Genomic DNA, 4,464 nt, shown 5'->3' on the forward strand with positions numbered 1-4,464 from the left:
ATATGGATACGGAGAAATGAGGCTAGACAGAAAAGTCAACAAAGTATTTACATGTCATGTAATGATCTTACTTATTCCTTGGATAGACATTCATTAAGCACTTGCTATATGCTAAATGCTTAAAAAGGATTGTGCTGAGTAATGAGATAGACCTAAGCACAAAATATTTGGGAGGAGTTTTCAGAGAAGAGGCATTGGATTCAGCATAAGGGAGTCTGGGAACACTTCCCAGAAAAAAAATTGTTGGGTTAATCTAAGTCTTGAAGTACAAGAAGGGGTTGACTGGACAAAAGGATGAGAGAGGACATTGCAAAAGAGAGAAAGCATTTCTGAACTTAGGGTAAAAATGACTTCCCTCCTTGTCTCAAGTTTCCCTTTTCCTTTCTATCTTCTTACAGATTCAGGTGTCACAATGGAAAATAGAAATCCAGAGAAGAATCAGACTAAGAGATGCTTCACAGGATTTCCACATTCTGCATACCTAACGGAGAAAAGAGGGATAAATTTGAGGTAAGAATAACTAAGTTTGGGCCCAGGCACTTTATTCACATTAACTCCAATCATCAATCATCCTGCAAGTTTTCTATATAATTCTTCATCCTCATTTTTAGACAAGGAAATGGATGCTCAGAGAAGTGATCTTACCTGCTTGCAATACTCAGTAAGAGGCACAATTTGTGGTTTGAACTCAGGACTGTCTGAATCTAAAGGCTGAGTTCTTTATTTTGTATTATTAGATTTTTATTCCAATTTAAGTTATAATCCGATGGAAATTATCAAGTGTATTCATTTCTTTATTTTTAAAATGTGGCTTAAAATCTTATGCAAACTATAAAACATGATTAATTTGCAGATCAAAATTGAACTAGTTGCTTTAAGTAACATGTTTTTAAAACAAGTTTTTAAACCACCACTTTCTACCTCCACACCAAGGATAAGGAAAACTCTGACTCCAAAAAACCTCCGCTGCCTTGCGGCATACCTCTTCAGGGGAAAGGCTAAGGGAGTAAACCCCGACAGAAAATCCGGAGCCGGAGTCCCTAAGGCGGTTTGACGTTGTAGTCAACACCGGCAACTCCTGCAGCGCACCTGAAGCCAAGCTGTATTGACTCCGTCTTTCCCTTGGACCCTTCAGCTGCGAAGAGAGGGGGGGTCTGCTGTATGGGCAACAGCAGACCCTCCATATCACCCTGCCCAGGCTCTGTAGCTTCAGCTTCACTGGAGAGGACACTCCAGCGTCATCGCAAGATGTCGATTCAACACGGGAGGAGACAGATACCGTGTCACTCCCGAGTCGGACTGCACAGCCATTCTCGGCGGTGCAGATAGACTCTTAAGAAGCTACACCATCGTCTCTCGAGACGGACGGCTGCCGACGGAGTGATCAGTCATACTGTAATAGGAAGATAATGCTGAGACTTGGGTAACAGAAAAATTGTAGAGCTTCTCCAGGCCCAGATCAAGAACCTTTCTATGCCTTCTCATAGTAGCAAACAGCAACTGTATCACCAAAAGTAAGAGTCACCACTTTGCAATCCTTAATTTCTCTTACAAAATTTATTTCTTGCCATCCTATTTCTGTACATGAACAAGTTTATCTCCATCCTGACTAACAGACTTACAGTTTCTGTTATCTGCAGTGGTTTCAACAAACTCTTCTCCAAGATGGAAACTAATCTTTCTGTTCTCTAACATGTTTTGACTTCTGATCACTGCTTTGTTCCCCCTCCTGACTGATGATTACTATTGGTTTAGTTACATTTCCCATCTGCCTAGTGGCAAAGCCCACACTTAGAGTCTTCATGTGCTCATCAAAGCTCTAACTGTCCATCAGCTTCCAGGTAGCACAGAAAACTTCCACCATCCCTGCCCTTTCCCATTAGCTGCAAAAACCCAAAGCCTGAGTTCTCATATTCTCAATCTGAAAACCTTATTTTCAACTGAAAGCATGCTTTCTCTTAGTAACAACACCTAAAAATCATTTATTGCAAGCTCAGTCCACAACTCTAAATAGCTTCCCTCAACATATCATTCCTCTCTTGGACTTCTCTCTGTAAAATGAGGCTTTACTACAAATTACTACTGTTACCACTATTCAGTTCCTTTCTACTTTCAGTAATATAGTGATATTAAACATCTTTGCACCCTTGAAGTTAACTGTGGCTTTTGACTCATTCTGACCAATGAAATATGAGTAGAAGTGATATGTGTCACTTTAGGGTAGAAGCATTTAAGACAACACATGATTGTCTGTCTTCTATTTTCTCTATTATTGGACAACATTCCAATTGTTAGTGCTTCCATTGGCCTTTCTGTGTGAACATGATATAGACCAGAGTCCTCCACTTACTAGCAATAAACATGTAGAATGAGTATATATATATATATTTCCCATTGGTTTAAACCACTGAAATTCTGGGGTTGTTTGTTACCTCAGTATAACCTATAAGACTCTGACCAGTAGAGAGGTGAATGCTCTCTATCTCATAGATTTGCTGGAAAGATCAATGAAATAATGGAAGTGCAAGTGCTTTCTAAACTCTAAGGCTGTATGCCCATGCTGTGTAGTATTACTTGCCAAATGGTATATCTGAATGCACATCCTAATGATCTGTGTTCTAATGGAATTCCACTGTACAAAGAGTATGTTTTTAGACACTACATTCTATCTTTTTACATTATAGGCAGATATTTACTTGTTAGCTTAGCACTCTTGTGTGAAAAGATTCCTTTTATTGATAGAGAGAAAACCAACTTGGAGATATGAAGCTGATTCTCAGAGATGATGGGTTACTGATAACCATCACAATGGGGGTGTGAAAAGAATATTTAATTATCGGTATTAGAATAGTTATTTAATAATCAGGAAAAGGAACTTTAGATTTAAACTTTATAGTATATACAAAAATAAACACAAGATAAAGAATGAAGTATAAAAACCCAATCACAAAAACTGGAATTTCTTTTAGATGTTCTTAGGGATAATTTTAACTTTTTTTTTTTTTCATTTTCAACAGTAACTTTTTAAAAATTTTTATTTTATTGTTTTTCTATTACAGTTGTCCCACTTTCCCGCATTTCTCTCCCCCACCCAGCCCACCCCTTCTCCCACAGTCATTCCCCACCTCATGGTCTATGTCCATGGGTTATGTATACTAGTTCCTTTACTAGATCCTTCCCCTATTTACCCCTTCTCTCCCTGCTGCCCCGATAACTGTTTTTCTGATCCTTGTTCAATTTTGTTCATTTCTTTGTGTTGGTGATTAGTCTCCCGTATTAGGTGATATCATATGATATTTTTCTTTCATTGCTTGATGTATTATGCTAAGCATAATTCCCTCTAGTTCCATCCATGTTGTTGCAAATGGCAGGAGTTCTTTCTTTCTTTCTGCTGCATAGTATTCCATTGTGTAAATGTAACACAGTTTTTTAATCCACTCATCTACAGATGGGCACTTAGGCTGTTTCCAGCACTTGGCTATTCTAAACAATGCTGCTATGAACATAGGGGTGGAAAGGTTCTTTTGAATAGAGGTTTCAGAATCCTTCGGGTATAGTCCTAGCAGTGGAATCATTGGTTCAAAAGGCAGTTCCATTTTTAGTTTTTTAAAGAAATTCCAAACTGTTTTCCATAGTGGCTGCCCCAGCCTGCATTCCCACCAAGAGTGCACTAGGGTTCCCATTTCTCCACATCCTCGCCAGCACTTATTGTTTGTTGATTTGTTGATGATGGCCATTCTGACTGGTGTAAAGTGGTATCTCATTTTGGTTTTTATTTGCATCTCTCTGATGGCTAGTGATGTTGAGCATTCTTTCATATATCTATGGACCCTCTGTGTATCCTCCTTGGAGAAGTGTTTGTTCAGGTCCTTTGCCCATTTTTTAATTGGGTTGTTTGTCTTTTTGGTGTTGAGATGTGTAAGTCCTTTATATAGTTTGAGATCAATCCCTTGTCTGAGGTATCATTGGCAACTATATTTTCCCATATGGTTGGTTCCCTTTCCATCTTGCTGATGTTTTCTTTTGCTAAGCAGAAACTCTTTAGTGTGATGTAGTCCCATTTGTTTATTCTTTTCTTTATTTTCCTTGCCTTAGGAGATGTATCGGTGAAAATATTGCTACGTGGGATATCTAAAATTTTCCTGCCTATGTTTTCCTCTAGGACTTTTATGGTGTCATGGCTTACATTTAAGTCTTTGATCCATCTTGAGTTTATTCTGGTGTGTGGTGTAAGTAGGCGGTCTAGTTTCATTTTTTTGCATGTCCCTGTCCAGTTCCCCCAGCACCATTTGTTGAAGAGGCTCTTCTCACTTCATTTTATGTTCCTTCCCCCTTTTTCAAATATTAGTTGACCATATAGACCTGGGTTTACCTCTGGACTCTCTGTTCTATTCCATTGATCTATATGTCTGTTCTTATGCCACTACCAGGCTGTCTTGATCACAGTGGCTTTGTAGTATAGTT

At 38.7% G+C, this 4,464-nt stretch overlaps 1 pseudogene; it reads right to left on the bottom strand.

Moving 5' to 3' along the window:
• Positions 1-1,471: 1,471 nt before the first annotated feature.
• LOC149991426 (fatty acid-binding protein, brain pseudogene) lies at positions 1,472-1,864 on the bottom strand (annotated as a pseudogene).
• Between the last annotated feature and the right edge of the window lie 2,600 nt (positions 1,865-4,464).

The sequence above is a fragment of the Furipterus horrens genome, unplaced genomic scaffold (assembly GCF_987537825.1).
Source record: "Furipterus horrens unplaced genomic scaffold, mFurHor1.1.pri manual_scaffold_17, whole genome shotgun sequence".
Taxonomy (NCBI): domain Eukaryota; kingdom Metazoa; phylum Chordata; class Mammalia; order Chiroptera; family Furipteridae; genus Furipterus; species Furipterus horrens.